This window comes from Haliotis rubra, unplaced genomic scaffold, assembly GCF_003918875.1.
Source record: "Haliotis rubra isolate DU_JTF1 unplaced genomic scaffold, ASM391887v1 Scf955, whole genome shotgun sequence".
NCBI classification, from domain to species: domain Eukaryota; kingdom Metazoa; phylum Mollusca; class Gastropoda; order Lepetellida; family Haliotidae; genus Haliotis; species Haliotis rubra.
In genome coordinates this window covers 351,366-370,541 of record NW_025767696.1, presented here as the reverse complement: position 1 = coordinate 370,541, position 19,176 = coordinate 351,366, and the positions used below count along the sequence as shown (strand labels likewise).

The following is a 19,176-nucleotide window of genomic DNA, read 5'->3' as shown; positions in this document are numbered from 1 at the left end:
ACATTGCTCATCATGAGGGAGTGCGTGTGTGTGTGTAGCGGGAGTGTAAGGCGGGCGCTTCCATTCAGCACTATTCCGACTATCTGGAGTCTGGACCAGATAATCCAGTGATTTTTGGCATCAATGTCCCAAAACGCCAATACATGAATAAATAACAGTACAGTGAGTATAACCCGTTATACGTAACATTTTATTTCATCTGAAATTGTGTGGATTACACTTTTAGGTCACAGCAAAGACCTTACATATTATTGTGTATACACTGTTCCCACATTTACATCGTGTGCATGTTCCCGTGATACATAGCTGTGTTATAAAAGATTCACCATGTTAACAATTAAAAGTAACATCACATTTGCCTTTGGCACTTCTTTCTTTAAAAACTGAAACGAATGTGGAGTTTAATAACATTTATATATAATCATGCCTTTACAACCAAGCGGAGTGAGTTTAGTTTTATGTCGCTTTTGACAATATTCCAGCAATAGCATGGCGGGGGACACCAGACATTGGCTTCACACATTGTACCCATATGAGGAATTTGAACCCGGGTCTTCGACGTGATGTGGAGCTTGAGTTCCTTTAACCACTAGGCTACCCCTAGTTCGCCCCTGACCATTATAAATTCGTCATATGCTGCATTTTAAGCGGATAAATACGGAAAATATATAAAGCCCCAAATATACTTTTTATAAAAGCACGAATGTCTAATAACGGTGACAGATGGATTTCATTACTGGACATGATTTAAATTTTGTTTTCAATATATACATGAACACACATCTAACTGGAGAACATGTCTTGCGATGATGATGAGATGATGATGATGATGATGATGATGACGATGATGATCACGTGACATAATGGAAGAGTTTTTGATGAGTTTGTTATGGTTTAAGTCTTCAGTCTCGTTCAGATCACAGCCAAACGACGTCACTTGTCACTTGTCACGTTATGGGGACGTGACGTGCACCCCATCAAGCTGTTCAAATCATTCTTCCCACAGCAATAGCTGTACATAACGCTGAAACTCGGCATCTCAGTCAGTTATGGATGACGTCACATCTGCTTATGACGTCACAGAAGAAAGCGCGGTCCCACATTACATATCACAGATTTTGGCGACTTCACGCGAGATTTGCAAAACACATGGTCCTGATTGTCTTTTAGTTGCCTCACGTGTTCCTCTTAATCTAGGCCGATGTGGACAGATCCGTGAGGGGTTAAGAGAATGGCCTTAGGGCGGTTTTCAGTGGAATCTGCAACAGGCAACAAAGATTAAAGGTTAGTTTAACAATACTCAAATGACTATCCCTTAGTATATATCTACCAAGAACAAGACGCTGTAACGAGACCATGGTCATAGGTTTCCTGGTGCATCTAAGGGACGTAACTCGCTTGAAAACCTAATGAACTCTAAATAACCGTGGGGCGTGGGGGTAGCCTAATGGTTAAAGCGTCCGCTCGTCACGCCAAGAACTTGGGTTCGATTCCCCATGGGTACAATGTGTAAAGCCCATTTTATAGAGTCCCCCAACGCTACAATATTGCTAAAAGTGGCGTAAAACTCACTCGAGACAGTCAATGGACTACATTCAGACGTCTAGACGTTAGAAAGCTTTAAATTACATTTGTGACGTCATTCCATTGTTTGCTCTCGCTCCATTACTTTTCGGGAATGGAGCGATGTGTACCAGTTTCAAATTAAAGCCTTCATTTTGTTATTTTGACATATAATTTTGATAACAGAAATTTCCCCAGTTCTTTGAATGTAATTTAAGCAGGGGTAATATCCTCGTAACTCTCCATTCCTTAAAAATAATGTGCCTCGGCTCCATTATTTTTAAGGAATGGAGAGTTACTCGACATTACCCTCTACAACATATCAGTTCGTCTAGACGTGTTGACTGTTCACACAGAGACGTGTTGTCAACGCGGATGAAAAATTGTTCATGTGAAAATACATAGGATAATACAAACCATTTCCAGAGCCTTTTGAACTAGGTTCTGTCTATAGAGATCTAAATCATAAACAGTACAGTACTATGGACTGCGCTTCGAAGCGTAGATATGTTCAACGTTCTATTTAGCAAAGCGCCTGTACTACATGCGATGAGAAGGTCAGAAACGTATGCATCACGCTATTGACCCAAGACTAACATATAGCTCCAGCAGATTAATAGACCCGCAAAACCATTCTACGTCCATGAGAGGCCTCTGGAGAAAGTAGTGTCTATTTCAAAATCCGGCTGCATTGTGAGCATATATGTTTGTGAATCACTATCGAAATAGTGATGATATGGGGAGAATCTCTGCAGCAGTGGGTTAACAAAGGAATGTCAGAACAGCTATAATACGTCACGCATGTACGCACTAGACAACAACGTAGAAATATATGTAGATCAAGGACAATGCGCATGCGCAAAAAACCGTCGCGACTCGAAAGGTCGAAGACGATGACTGACTGACTGAGTTTAGTTTTACGCCACTTTTAGCAATATTCCAGCAATATCACGGCGGGGGACACCAGAAATGGGCTTCACACATTGTACCCATTTGGGGAATCGAACCCGGGTCTTCGGCGTGACGGATGATCCTGGCTCAACATTTCCAACGAAGCTTGTTCTCTCAGGTTGTTCATACGACCTACTTTAAAGCCTTATATGAAGCCTACTTTGCTTACTTGACAGTAACGCCTTTGTCCATGAAACAAACAAATGATATTTTTCTAACCTGCGTGTTTGGAAAGGAGTGCTATAGGTTGATAAAAATTCAGTTTGAATTAAATGTTGTACAATTCACCCGAGACGTAACACAAATAAAGCTGAAGGCAGCTGAAAACTCACTCACTCACTCACTGAACTCGTATCTTGGGCTCTTAATTGCCATTATATCTGTCTGATGTGAGTCAACCGCCGTCCCTTCGTCAGTGGGTGAGTGAGTATAGTTTAACGGCGCTTTTAGCAATATTCCATCAATAGCAAAGCGCGTGACTCAAGAAATGGGCTTCACACGTTGCACCCATTTGGGGATCGAACCCTGGCCTTCGGCGGGACGTGCAATCTCTTTACTTTACCCGACCGCTAATCCAATGTAACCTACATGATCAGCAAGGTTCAACAAAGTAACATAGTAATGCCCCTTTGATTGTGTCAGGATGTTACCAAACCTCTACAATGAAGGGTTTACGGGTTCGGACTAAAGAGGTTTAACTGTATACAGACTCTCCAACTGTCAGTCTTGTCACTAATTAACGGGTCGCTGATTCAACCTGGTCGATATTATTGTATGGCCAATTACTTCATACTAAAACTAGGTTGCCCTACTGGGCGCGACCGTGTAACGTATATTGTATGTGTATGATATATGACAAACACAACTATAGGTTGTCATTTTGTGGGGCATCGGTGACCCAGTCTTTATGGTCTTCGCCATAATTACCTCTCTTTGGCAACACCAGAATGCTATGAATCACCTCTCCTCTACACCGTATACGTGATATGTCCCGATCCATAAAGCGTTCGTAAAGTTACGACCAATCGTAACTCAATACTACATCACAAAGTTACAAATGACGTAGTTACGAACGCCCTGTGAATCGGGGACCTGAACCCTAGACTTTCGAAGCTCTCTTAGCGCTAAGATAGTCGTAAGTTAATGTTAATGTATGAATTTACGACTATCTTAGAGCTAAGAGAGCTTCAAAATCTAGGCCTTGGGATCTATATCTCTCTTCGGACTTCTGTCCTACATAAGCCAGATGGGTCGTGATTTAACTGGTATAATGATACGGGCGTCAAGCCTCACTACTCAGTCTGATTACAACTCAGTCGCGATTAAAACTCATCACTACAACACTATTACTGGTTTGGTTTTAAGCAATATTCCAGAACGTGGCCCCAATCACTACAACACTATCGCTGCACCACCAATTGCATGCAGAGAGAGAACCGGTTGTATAGTTGGTTGGTTGGTTTCTTGTTTAGCGCCGCACTCAGCAATATCCCAGTTATATGGCGGCGGTCTGTAAATAATCGAGTCTGGACCAGACAATCTAGTGATCAACATCATGAGCATCGATCTACGCAATTAAGATGCGATGACATGTGTCAACAAAGTCAGCGAGCCTGACCACCCGAGCCCGTTAGTCGCCTCTTACGACAAGCATGGGTTTGTTGCTGAAGATCAATTATAACCGGATCTTCACGGGTCCCGGGTGTATAGAGAGAGTGTGTGAACTGTTTACAGAGGAAGCAGAACTCACCTGTGTTTTGGAGGATGTTGTGAGGGGCGTAGTGACGAAGTATCTGGACAAGAGCAACCTTTATCAGAACGAGGCCAAACTTGAAGCCTACGCACATGCGCGGACCGTGCCCGTAAGGGGAGATAACTGTAATGAGGTCGCTTTTCCTTGTTCTCTTTGCTGAATCTCTCTGGGAGGAATCTCTCCGGCTCCGGGAAGAGCGTCTCGTCAGTGTACATGCCAACTGCCATAACTCTAACCTTCATCCCTTTCCGGAAAGGAATTCCATCGACTTCACAATCTTCAGTGCAAGTGCGTGCTACGCTGTAAACAGAAAACCATATTGTAAACATTTTTTTGTGTAGATGTGGTGAAATATGCACCGCGTTGAAGAGAATGCAATATTGCTGATACTGTGTAAATCTCGAATTACTCATTCATTCAAGGTGAGGTGAGGTGAAATGGGGTTTAACGTCGCACTTAAGAATATTCGCTCATATGACGATGTGCATGCAATGTGTATGTGTGGCTGCTTGTACTAGCCCAGACTTAAGCTGGTTTAATAGAGCTACTGACTGACTGACTGAGTATGGTTTTACGCAGCTTTTAGCAATTTTCCAGCAACATCACGGCGGGGGGCACCAGAAATGGGCTTCACACATTGTACCTATGTGGGGATTCGAACCCGGGTCTTCGGCGTGACGAGCCAACGCTTTAACCACTAGGCTACCCCACCGCCCCTTTAATAGAGCTAGCTCACTGAGATACCATGCCGCAGTTAAGCATGAATACCCCCACTCAGACACATAATACTGACTCCGAGCCGACCAGTCCTTGTTGTACCCATTAATGCCGAGCGCCAGGCAGGGACCAACAAGTACCATAGTTTAACGTCTTTTGGTATGACGCGGCCGGGATCGAACCCGCGACCTTCCGCTCTCAGGGCTGATGCTCTAACCACTACACCACGGAAGCGGTCCTTCATTCAAGAGTATAGCGTTGGTTTTATAGTATCTCACCCTGAGATACCAAACCGCAGTTTCACGCCAATAAACAGACCGTTAGTCGGTGTTTTAACCCTTTCATACCGGGCGCCATGGAAAGCAACAACAAGTACCGTCTTTTATTGTCCTTTGGCATGATACGGCAGATGCTCTGTCCGCTTGCCCTCGGAGAAGACGTATTTATAGTCAACTGCCATTTCACCAGAATATATTACAGCGACATACCATGTCATATTACACCTGGGGTTAACGCTGCTTCTGAGTGAGTGAGTGAGTTTAGTTTTACGCCGCACTCGGCAATATTCTAGCTATATGGCGGCGGTCTGTAAATAATCGAGTCTGGACAAGACAATCCAGTGATCAACAGCATGAGCATCGATCTGCGCAATTGGGAACCGATGACATGTGTCAACCAAGTCAGCGAGCCTGACCCCTCCAGCCTGGTACCCATGTGGGGAATCGATCCAAGGACATGGGTGTAATCAGCGAATGTTCCACACCAGGACCAAGACTGATGAATTTGTCTTCAGTAACCCATGCTCGTCGTAAGAGGCGACTAACGGGATCGGGTAGTCAGGGTCGCTGACGGGGTTGACACATGTCATCGGTTCCCAAGTGTGTAGAGCGATGCTGATGCTGTTTATCACTGGATTGTCTGGTCACATAGCTGGAATATTGCTGAGGGCAAACAAAACCATTTGAACAAAAACATCTCCCGTAAACATGTGTGCGTGTGCGTATGCGTATGCAAGTAACATATTCAGTGTACCTACCCAGGTATCACAGGGAATACCCGACTTGTTTCTTCTATAACCATATCGAGATATTCCATCTGAGAAAGTGCGTCGTAGTCCAGCGGCTGAAATCAACAATGGATAAAGACACCATCCTCGGAAATCAGGGGTAAGTTATGCCGTGGCTCTTAATCACATACAGGTGAACCATATTCACTTGATCTACTGAGAATCGATGACACCGTTACTGTCGTGAAATAGATTTTGATAGCTGAAGTTAAAACAGTCGTATACACATTCTGAAAACCAAGAAGTTACCATACCTCATTTTGTGAAACTTTATTTATTTCATCTGTCAACTTTTCCTGCGCTTCTGGGTTGGTAGCCAAAGGTGAAGCGCAAACGACAGAACTGAACTTGTAGGGCCAAGACCTCCACCAACCATGGTAGCTGCCTGACTTAATACTTCGTCGTCCGACAGATGGCGCTTAACGTCGTTGTTGTCTTCGTCAGTGGAAACTGAGTAACCTTCCATGAGACGACGTAGGAGATGTTTTGACTGATTCTCTGGGCACAGCGCCATCTGTCAACAGATGTCACATTGCGTCATGAACTAGCTCATCTGCCTTTACTTCTACCAAAAACAATTACAACATCTGGCATTCATTATTCCTTATTTTTCTTGATTTATGAATCTATCGATCTTAAAAACTAATGTTAAAAAGGACAATCAAAATGATAGGGAAATTTCACGGGCAACGTTGGTGATTTGTTTCACGTGGTGTGTGGTCCTGTGCGCAGAGCTCAGGTCACATATCAGTTGAAGTTAAGCAACGTCAAGCACGGAGCGTTCTTGGATGGGTGACCGTGTTTGGCAGCTTGACCCCTGAGAGTTTCTAGGACTTCAGTCCTGTCCCACAACAAAGCACATGTGATACATGTGGTCTAACCTTAGGCAATTGAGTTTGTTCAAAATTGCCTCTGTTCACCCAGCAGAAAAATGGGTACCCGGTGGGATACGTCATGTGAATATAACCTTCTAGCGCCGAACAGGCAGCTTGGGTTATCCGGGTAAATATGTGCTGTGCCTTGATTGTTAGCGCTATGAGCATACCTAGTGTGGAGCTTGGCAGGTTGGACATTATTATAAACTTATCGAAGGGATTTGTACAGAACAAAATCGGAATTTGTTCCAAAGATTAATCAGTGAGTGAATGAGGTTTTACGCCGCTTTTAGTAATAGTCCAGCAATATCAAGGAGTGGGACAAAACAAATGGGTTTCACACATTATACCCATGTGGGGAATAGAACCCGGGTCTTCGGCATAACGAGCAAACACTTTCAAGACTTGGCCACACCACCACCCCAGAAGATAAATTAACATTACAAGTCATGTGACGCTGTCAGAATATTTAGACTTGTATTATTTATGAAGACACAATTTGACAAAAAAGGCCAAAATTGTTATATTAATATTATAAATATTATTTAGTATTTTTAACCTTGACATAATTATGCTTCTTATTTCATTAATTCAAATTCTAACTTGAAAGCTGTTTTCTTTAATGTGCAAATACAAACGTAAAATCAAAAAAAACCTAGACCATAGTGCAAATCATACCTTTTGTTTTTCTTTCTCAATGAGTTTTTTCATATTCTCTAAATGCAGTGCGTGGAGCTGACGATGTTCTGTGTCAAACAACTGCAGAAACCACGTGAGTGACGGAAACAACCCTGTAAGGAGAATGCGCAGTTACATTAGTCAAACGTGACCATAATATATAAATATACGAGTGTTGAGTCACACCGCTATCAACTATACTCCAGATTTAACCAGGCGCTGTGTATGAATTTTGGCCAAGTTGACAGGTCGTTGACAGTATCATCAATACAGGACAGTACGATCCACTTAGAACAAACGGACCCGTGAAGATCCTGGTTAGAATTGATCTTCAGTAACCCATGCTTGTCGTAAGAGGCGACGGGATCGGGTGGCCAGGCTCGCTGACAGGTTGGACACATGTCATCGTACCCCAGTTGCGTAAATCGATGCTCATGCTGTTGATCACTAGATTGTCTGGTCGAGAATCGATTATTTACAGACTGCCGCCATATTGCTGGAATATTGCTGAGTGCGGCGTAAAACAATAAACAAACAAACAACCACAAGGGAGCAGTGGGGTAGCCTAGTAGGCAAAGTGTTCGCTATACACGCCGACGACTTCAGTTCAATTCCCAGCATGAGAATGGCTTTTGGGGTCCTGACCCCCGGAGATGCCCGGAGATACCCGGAGATGTCCGGAGTTGCCCGAGTTGGGTGGCTATGTTGTTACAGCGTTTGCTCGCCAAGCGCATGTCCAGGCTCGATTCCCCTGTGAAGCTCATTTCTGGACCAGACAATCCAGTGATTCATAAACATCGATGTAAACCGCCTGATCCCGTTAGTGGCCTCTTATGACAATCGTGGGTTGCTGAAGACCAATTCTAACCCGGATGTTCACGGGTGCCTCCTTGAAGAACGGGCCCTTTTACAGCCTGTACCAATCAATATATTTCAATCTGGAGTGGGCTCAAAAATACATGTAGTTTGATGCAATAGTTTAGATTTCTACAAACACGTACGTGCAATGCCTGTGAGCTGGTTCTCAGCAGCACCTGATCTGTTGAACACCAACATGTATCTGTAGAGAATTTCCTGATCGTTGTTGAGACTGTCGCAGTCGTAGCCAAATGCTGCATTCGCAAAGGCGTCGAGGGTGTATCGCTCCGCTAGACTGAAACAGAAGGCATGGTATTGGTAACGATGATGTGTCTGGAGAGAAAAGGGGGGAGGGGGGGAGCTTTGACCTTTTTGCAGAATCCCAAATTCCACCTGCTCATGATCCTGGTTATTGATATCTACTCCGGATCTGGAGACGAAATCTAGTCATATATATCCGTGGACTGTGCCTACACAAACATTAGTTTATGGTGTTCGAGTGCGTCTGTTTAATCTACGTCCAGTAGACGGAGTACCCAAGCCAAAAACAGGTTCCAAAGAGTTTGGTCATGTCTCTGTACTCGTTTCTTTTAACGGTGGGGTAGCCTAGTGGTTAAAGTGTTCGCTCGAGCGACGCCGAACACCCGGGTTCGATTCCTTTAAACGGTGGGGTAGCCATGGTGAAGCCCATTTCTGGCGTTCCCCGCCGTGATATTGCTGGAATATTGCTAAAAGCGGAGTAAAACCATACTGACTCATTCACTTTTAAATAAACTAACAAAGAGTGATTGAGAGACTGAATGGGTTTCACATGTAAGGAATCGACCCAGGTGTCACAGACGAATGGTTTACCTTCAGGCTAGCTAAACGTCCAGCACGGTTATGTAGATGACAAAGCAAGAACATACAATCAGAACGAAATGGGATTCGAACCACAATTTTGACCTCCCGGAACTCAGTGAGTGGAATTGTCGGAGGGTGGTTGCAGTAATTGAGGTGACTGTGTACTCACTGAGCGATGTCCACACTTTCCACGCCATCTTCGAATGAAGTCTCAATTCGTTGAAGTAGCTTTCTCGATGTTCGAGTTACGCCAGAGACGATCTGTATTTAAATAACGCAAACATTACACACCAAATACAGCCAACTACGGTTTAAACGAGCTCAAAAGAATCACTAATTTCAGTCTCCATAACAGAGCTCGATTTAGTGCTTTGTTACTTGCACTGGTGCAACCCGATATTACAAAGTGCAACCTAGTTATTAGTCTAACTTGCACCAGGCGCAAGTCAATATTTGAGTGGGTAAACTTCTGAATAAAGCATCTAAATAATTCAATAGAATATTTCTGATATTACATATTGTTATAAAAACAGTGCAACTGGAATTTGACTGGTGCAACTAGGTTTTTATCTTAGGTTGCACCTGGTGCAAGTAGGTTAACATCTCTTAAATCGAGCCATGTACATAACCGTAGTTCGTTATACACATTTCAACTACAGTACACGGCAAATGATCGGGACCAAATAGCAGCTCGTTATATAATCCAGTTCGTTATATAATCCAGTTCGTTATAAACGTGTTCGTTCTAAACGCAGTCTGCTGATGATTTAGGTTGGTTGTTTGGTTGTTTGTTGTTTGTTGTTTTACGCCGCACTCAGCAATATTCCAGCTATATGGCGGCGGTCTGTAAATAATCGAGTCTGAACCAGACAATCCAGTGAGCAACAGCATGAGCATCGATCTGCGCAATTGGGAACCAATGACATGTGTCAACCAAGTCAGCGAGCCTGACCACCCGATCCCGTTAGTCGCCTCTTACGACAAGCATTGGTTACTGAAGACCAATTCTAACCAGAATCTTATCTGGGCTGATGATTTTGGACATTTCGCCGTCACAGCTGCAGATCTTTGCCTGAGGCATGGGTGGCCTTGTCATCTGAGGCAATTCGGTTCGCTGTGTAGAGTTGCGTCCCTTAGGCATGTCAGAGTTACGTCCCTTGGGTCGTGAAAAACTCGGGAATTCGAAATCCACATTTTTGCTGCTATGTTCCTAGGTTTGTTTGCCCCGAATTTGTAAATCAAATGTTGTATACCGACGGGTCTCCCGAAACAATCCACGTCGTGGTTTCACTCAAATATTGTTCAAACCCGCGTTAAACCAAACGGCCCCGCTAACACCTATTCAAAATGGCGCGGCAATGACGACCTTGACCCTGCGATAATCTGCTCACCTCTTTCAGACACTTGGAATGGAACGCCTTAGCAACCACCATTCTCTGTCGTTTCCAAAGTTCGCCGTTAGCGTTCTGAATGCCTAGCTCATCCAGCGGGTTGAGGAACGGGGTGCACGCCTGTAGAGAATATAAAATCTTTTAGAAATTAAAGTTTTAAGTGCACGACTTTACTTCATTATTCTTAAATATATCAAGCAAAACTGCCTTAATTTCGGTACCGATATTGAAATACTTATGCTTGAAGCTGACTTATTTGTAATTGGACGATGATGTATGACAGTTTTTGCGCTTAAATGTTTCAGTGTTAATTTAGTGAATGTCGTTTAGTATTCTGGAGTGGGGTTGTGGATGGGATGTTTGCAGGAGACAGAATATCTGTTCTGTGAATGTCACATGCAAAATATTTTCTCTATAAGTGATTGAGTGAGTGAGTTTAGTTTTACGCCGCACTCGGCAATATTCCAGGCGGTGTGTAAATAATCGAGTCTGGACCACACGATCCAGTGATCAACAACATGAGCATCGATCTACACAACTGGGAACCGATAATATGTGTCAACCAAGTCTGCGAGCCTGCCCACCGATCCTGTTAGTCGCATTTTACGACAAGCATGGGTTACTGAAGATCAATTTCAAACCCGATCTTCACGGGTTTCTTTGTAGGTAAGACACATGCATACAATTTAGGGAAGAAACCCACTTAGGTTTCAAGACATCTAAATTTCAAACAACACATCAGGCTCTAAAGATCTAGGGTTAAAATAATTATGACATGACTTAAGCATAAAAATATTTTTGATACAAATGTATGGCCAGAGGAATCACTGAAATCGTCCGTACCGGCCGATCGCTGAAACAGGCGAACCTCTTGACCAGGATTTGCTGGGTCAGCCGTGGGTCAGAGATGACCACACTTGGATGGAGGCCCTCGTAGAAGCTGTGGGAGAAACAACGTTGACAACATTACATTCGCGGCTGCAACACCCTCGTCAACACGCGCAGAGGAGCGATCGATTGTGAATGAGTGAGTGAGTATAGTTTTACACCGCTTTTAGCAATTTTCCAGCAATATCAAGGCGGGGAACACCAGAAATGGGCTTCACACGTTGTACCCAAGTGGGGAATCGAACCCGGGTCTTTGGCGTGACGGGCAAACGCTTTAACCACTAGGCTACACCACCGCCCACGATTGTGAGTGACTGCATATTGTTTTAAGCCGCATCCTCGAATAACCATGGGAGGAATTGTTTGATTTTTAGAAATATTTACAAAATGTTCCCATCAGCCCTTCAAATAGTCGAACCTGGACTACCAAAACCAGTGATTGATAGAATGAAGAACGACCAAGGCCGCTAGGGGATGGCGACCATCAGCAAAGCCATCATCAGCAAAGCCAACAAGCCCAACAGTCAGATGTTTTAAAGCAAACCTAAAGACATACCTTTTCTCTATGTTTTACAAGTGACTCCTAAATTCTATCTTGTCTGCGTTCTGAGCATGCTGTCGGTGTGGATTTTAGCGCCATATAAATGGACTAATTTAACATTGGATATTTGTGTTCCAAGATGTCTCACGGGACAAATAAGATAAAGCAATATATTTGCATGATCTGCTAACGCTGGTCAAACATTAATGCTTCTTGAATAAAGAAAATAGTACGGTACGTGTTGAAACAAAATATAACTCACCCAAAAACCTTTCCATATCTTTTGCTCCAGTCTTTAAACACGTCAAGAGCAAACTGAAATACAAAGATGGACGTTGAACTCAAGTAAATGTGTACTGTAGTTTTAAACTGATGATGGGTATGGGGAGGGGACAGAGGTACTGGCGCGGTAGCCTAGTGGTCACCACGAAGAAAGCCTGGGTCCGAGTATATATTTGAAACAAAGTTTAAACTTTGAAAAAAACCTAAGACTGTAGACTGTTAAGTTAAAACATAACTTAAAATTGAATAAAAAAATACACCCAGCTTCCTCCGACGTTAATGTTTGGCTGACAATGTGTCTTGTGAGTAGATCAAGTTATATTTAGCCAACGAAACTCGGTGACACGGAAACAGTCTGTGTCCTATATTTGCATTAAACTTAACATCGCAAGCTTTGTGATCTGAGTTAAATACTCCAGTCTGCACAGACAACTTTATCCAGCAGAGCGAGGCCCCGGAACAGGCAGACCTGCGTGTAATACTGGGGTACTGGGAGCCGTGCCAGAGGGGAAACGTTGACTGGGTGGGGGAGGAGGGTGCGCGGAAATATGAAATACGTCTTACATATTACGTGTACGGAACAGGGTCCCGATCGACAAAGCGTTCGTAACGTTACGACCTGTCGTAACTCTATAGTTTATCACAGGCTTACGAATGTCGTAGCGCTACGAACGTTTTATGGAATGGGGGCCAAGATCTACAACCGCAATCCCATTTGATCGTTTCACGTCCGACCACATCCCACCCATCTCACCCTACCTCACCATACCCCACCTCTCACCACAGCTTCCTCGGACTGAAGTCGTCGGCGTGGATAGCGAACACTCTCACTACTAGGCTACCCCTTGTGGTTGTTTGTTTGTTTATTGTTTAACACCACACTCAGCGATATTCCAGCTACATGGCGGTAGTCTGTAAATAATCGAGTCTGGACCAGACAATCCAGTGATCAACACCATGAGCATCGATCTACGTAATTTGGATACGATGACATGTGTCCACCCAGTCAGCGAGCCTGACCACCCGATCCCGTTAGTCGCCTCTTACCAGACAATCCAGTGATCGACAGCATGAGCATTGATCTTCGCAGTGGGGATTCTAACCCGGATTTTCACGTGTCCAGCAGTGTAACAAGTTTCTTTACTTTTATAACGAAGCATAGATATGTCCTTGCTTGTACCAGCCCCTGAAACGTGTTTGACTCGTGAACGACACCTACAGCATCAATGGCCCAGTTAAGTTCGTGACCCGGTAACGCTGTTCACTCAGAGTGTTCGATGTGCTTACCTTGGATTTAAACTCAGCCACGTTGCCGAAGAGAAGGATCGGCTTTGGTCCCGGGATCCCGAGTTTTTCAAAGACAGAATGACACTGCTTCAAGTACCTGAAAATAAACGAATCTCTGATATATTGTCACAACTTTAAAGTGAGTGAGTTTAGTTTTACGCCGCTTTTAGAAATATACCCGCAATAACGCCGCGTAGGACACCAGAATGGCCTTCACACAGTGTACCCATGTGGGGAATCGAACCCGGGTCTTTGGCGTGACGAGCGAACGCTTTCACCACTTGGTTACCCCACCGCCCCTATAATTTGCAGCGAGACGTATGCTTAGATTTTACGCTACATGAATACGTTCTGATAGTAATTTACGACAATGCAAAATAAGTAAACCGAATATATTTACATGGCGGTAGCCTGTAAATAATCGAGTCTGGGCCAGACAATCCAGTGTCCACCCGATCCCGTTAGTCGCCTCTTACGACGAGCATGGGTTATTGAAGATCAGTTCTAACCCGGATCTTCACATGTCCGGAGAGACAGAGATAGGAAAGCAGAGAGAAGGAGGGTGAGAGGGGATGGAGGAGAGAGAGAGAGGGAGGTAGCGGTAGAGAGAGAAGCAGCAAGACAGAGAGAAGGAGGGAGGGAGGTAGGGATAGAGTGAAAAGGGGAGGGAGAGAGAGAGCGGAGGATGGGGAGACAGAGGGGGAGCGGTAGAGAGAAGTAGCGGTAGAGAGAGGGAGAGGTAGCAGTAGAGAGAGATAGCAAGACAGAGAGAAGGAGAGAGAGGGAGGGAGAGGTAGGGGTAGTGGTAGAGGGGAACGGTAAAGAGAGGGGTAGCGGTAGATAGGGGGGTGAGGTAGCGGTAAAGGAGAGACAGCAAGGCAGAGAGGAGGGAGGTATACGGAGTAATACGGGGAGGGAGAAAGAGTGGAGGAGGGGAGGGAGGAGAAGAAAAAGGGGGATAGGAAAAGGATCTGCGGGGGGAATTTCGATGTCGATTAAATGCCACATGGCAACAAATACGTACTTTATTGTCTTTGAACCTAGAAAACTGCATGTAACGGAAGACATCCGTAGCTCACCGATTCTAAACATACACATTTTCTGCTTTTAAATTCTCGTCAAAAGAACCCCGAACGACGGTCACATAACACCCTGACGTTTCCACGTCTCGTTAAAGCCGATGTATTATTTCTATTTTACATCTAAGATGGGATTTAATTATTATCGATACAAGAAAACAACAAAGGTCCTATTTTTGGCATTATACCCTCGCACTCCATGTACGCTTCTGAAGAAAACATACAAGGGAAAAAGTTCAAACGACTCTTTGAAAACAGTAAAAGCAGTAGAGCTCTGCCCCCGCAATTCCAATCTGCGTGCAGGAGATAGACATGTGTCTGCAAACGATAAGTGAGTGAGTATAGTTTTACACCGCACTCAGCAGTATTCCAGCTATATGGCGGCGGTTTGTAAATAATCCAGTCTGGACCAGACAATTCAGTGAGCAACAGCATGAGCATCGATCTACGCAATTGGGATATGATGACACGTACCGTACAAGTCAGTGAGCGTGACCACCCGATCCCGTTAGTCGCCTCTTACGACAAGCATAGTCGCCTTTTATGACAAGCATGGGTTCCTGAAGATCAATTCTAACCCGGATCTTCACGGGTATGTAAAACGTTAAACATAGCAGTTGCGTAATTATATTTAATTACAGTTGTTAATGTCAGCGTATAGTGCAGTGATTATGACTTTACACCGCTGTTAGCCAAAAATCAGTTTACCCATGTAGGGAGCGAACCCTACCTTCGCCGGATGAGCTAATAATTAAACCACCCGGCCACCCAGCCCCTCGGGTTTAAGCATGTGTTTAAATATCACACTACTTGTTTCCTCCTTTCATATCTGTTTGTATATTTGGTTGGTTGGTTGGTTGGTTGAAAGCAGCACTAAGCAAGATTATAAGCCATGTGTGGGCGTTCGGTATATATTGTGTCCGATGCAAACAATCCAGTGATTGACATCAAGAGCAGCAAGCTATGCAGTTGGGATATGATGAGACGCATCAAGCATTTGCCTTTGCTAAAAATGAACGTGAATGGTGTCCAGTGGTGTCGTGATCAGTTTGTCTCGAGGTCTAGTGCTCTAGTGATCTAGTAGTTTAGGGATCTAGTGGCCTAGTGATCTAATTATCTGTTGTTCTAGTCGTCTTGTGATCTATTTTTTAATGATCTAATTATCTGTTGTTCTAACTGGGGAGCTGGGTAGCCTAGTGGTTAAAGCAACCGCTCGTCGCGCCGAAGACCCGGGTTCGATTCCCAACATGGGTACAATGTGTGAAGCCCATTTCTTGTGTCCCCCGTGGTGATAATGTGGGAATATTGCTAAAACCCAAAAGCGGCGTAAAACCAAACCCACTCAGCACTGATCTAATTGTTGTATTGATCTAGTGGTCTACGTTCTTGGTGTCTGGTAGTACACTGACTTACAGGCTATCGATCTTGTGGACGAGGGACCTACTGCCAATACAGCCTATTGATCTCCGGGTCTAGAGATCATATCACCCCAGTCAAAACACACTCACCGCTGGATTCGATGCCGAGGTTGTGAGTGCGGAGGGCGACCTACATGGACTGAGACTGAGGGTTAAATGGGGAGGGTTTAGAGACAGTCGTAAGCCTCCGTCAGGTTGACATAGCTCCGTAAGTCAAACATCGCGCACTTCCCCTCGAATGTCGGTCACTGGGGCGAAACAAAAAATAGGTCTGGTTTGTTTTACCAGATGACCTTGGGCGTGGAGGCCCTATTATTATTGTTACTATCATTATTCGAGCAGCAGTAGTAGTGTGATAGAGTAAACCATTTCAATAAGTTTCTGTAAAACTTCATATATTCAAACAACATCCAACGAACGCTCTTGGACAGTAGTATAGTAGCGGTTGTAGCAGTAGTAGTAGTAGTAGCAGTAGCAGTAGTAGTAGTAGCAGCAGTAGTAGTAGTAGTTGCAGTAGTAGTAACAGTAGTAGCAGTAGAAGTAGCAGCAGTAGCAGTAGCAGTAGTAGTAGCAGCAGTAGTAGTAGTAGTTGCAGTAGTAGTAGTAGTAGTAGTAGTAGCAGTAGCAGTAGCAGTAGTAGTGGCAGTAGTAGTAGCAGTAGTAGTAGCAGCAGCAGAAGTAGTAGTAGTAGTAGTAGTAGTAGTAGTTGTAGTACACAGTTTAATTTGTACGTGTACACAGTCCAATAGACTACACTTTGACTATACCCTGTTGGAAAAATGTAACTTTTTTCACAAAACGAAAAATTTCAGGAATCTGTAGTCAGCTTTGGATAATATCAAAGTGGGCGAGGTGGGTGATACTGGCTAAATCGTTAATTGTCCTAGTTATCCAAAGCTTGGTTTCAACCTGTAATAAGTATATCAATTAAAGAAATATGCGTGGGCACCTTGCATTGGACACAGTATCTCTTTACAGCATTTATACCACAGGAATACTTTTAATGGACACAGTATCTCTTTACAGCATTTATACCACAGGAATACCACAGGAATACTTTTAATGGACACAGTATCTCTTTACAGCATTTATACCACAGGAATACATTATAGTGTGGGTTGGTCATTAACCATGTCACGTATAACTGACTGACTGACTGAGTTTGGTTTTACGCCGCTTTTAGCAATATTCCAGCAACATCACGGCGGGGAACACCAGAAATGGGCTTCACACATTGTACCCTTCGAGATGTGACGTATAAACTGCGGGGAAAAGACAGTATACAGTTTCATACACCAAAGCTCGATGGTCGCTACGAAGATTTAAAAGGAAATCGTAAATTCAAGGTGATGTATTTTAAATGGGTACCATTGATATGTTTTGAAATTAAATTTGAATTACCCTTTTTTCATTTGGTTGGTTGGTTGTTTAAAAGCAGCACTCAAGATTATAAGTCATGTGACGGCGTCCTGTATATATTCTGTCGGAACTAATTCCAGCCTTGGAATTTTTTCATAACCTTTGTAAGTGATTTGGTTACATCCAATATTAAAGTGCATTCTTTCATTTGCCCTAAATGTAGAATACCGCGACCACATATAAGTCCGATTAACCACGCTTGATCAAGTAGCCGTTATTCATTAAACTCATTTTTAAAATACAGTAAATTATGCTTATTGCAAATACGCTTATGACGAACTAGCGGATGTAACGAACAGTGTTGTTGGTCAAGGCCTCCAGCCAATTTATTCAAAATTACAAGCAATGAAAATTAAAACCGACTGATTAAAATACATAGTTAATAGATTTTTTACATATTGCAGAGCTAGAACGGTCATGGATTTTTACAGAGTGCATGTTATTTAATACACAAATTTCCATAATGCTGAATTAGATTTATGCAAGTTACATGTGACAAACTTGTTCTGGAATACAGTCACTAAAAATACAAGAGCACAATATTTGTGAGATGCATGTGAATTGTTGTAATGTTCTACGGCATCAATAAAAGGATCAACACAAGCATACGTTTGTTATGTAATATGCACATTTGACAGGGGTGAAAGTCGTAATTTGTCTGCAAGTGACATTTAAATTCATATAATCTGTGCAAAATGTAACAGAACGTTTTTTACATTTTTAAATGATATCGCAATTTTTACTGAAACTTTCAGCAGTTTATTATCTCAGAAACAGTTCCAATGACAATATGAAAAGTACATTTACCTGGATGTTACTAATTTCATAATTGGTCAAATTATTTCAAGTCAACCAGAGAGATATATTTCATGAATATAAATTGTCCAGATTTTGAACCACACACATACATATTTCTTAGACATTTACCCAGAATTTCCATATACAGTACTACATAATTTGTACCAATGCTGTGGTCAATCGCAATGTATATTCTTAACAACACAACAAAATATCAACTTATGTAAGAAAACTTTGAAAAGACGACAAATACAAGAGAATGAAAACAGCTTTAACTCACCGATAGAGAACTAGCAGCAGGCAGCCAAGTAGAACGATGGTTATCATAGTGTGGTTTAAGTTGTAGATTTCAGGGCCGGGCGATATCGTGTCGATTGCACTGTCAGTCAGTCGGCTGTCATTCGATGTGCCGCATGTGCCACTTCCTACTGGATTTATACGACAGCTCTGCTGGGGGTCCTCGTCGTAGACTGGCTATAGTCAGTTTCAGTAAAGCGCCCGCGACCTCCGTTGTTTGACAAGCGATATCGTTTATATTGTATTGGTGGGCATAGAGTATGTAGTGGTAGGTAAGAGTACATTTGAGGGCGGGGAATCGACTTTTGATTGGCGTGGCGCTAAATGAAATAGATAACAATTCCCAAAGTACATTTCCTTTGTCGGACTCGTCACTCATGAAAGGGGGTGGGGGTGGGGTTTGGGGGTGCGTTATTTAGAAGAATAAAAGACGAAAGAGGGGGTACGGTTTTGTGCCATTTTGTTTCAAATA

At 43.3% G+C, this 19,176-nt stretch overlaps 1 pseudogene; it reads right to left on the bottom strand.

The window, feature by feature from the left end:
* Positions 1–1,154: 1,154 nt before the first annotated feature.
* On the bottom strand, positions 1,155–18,908 carry LOC124264995 (annotated as a pseudogene).
* Between the last annotated feature and the right edge of the window lie 268 nt (positions 18,909–19,176).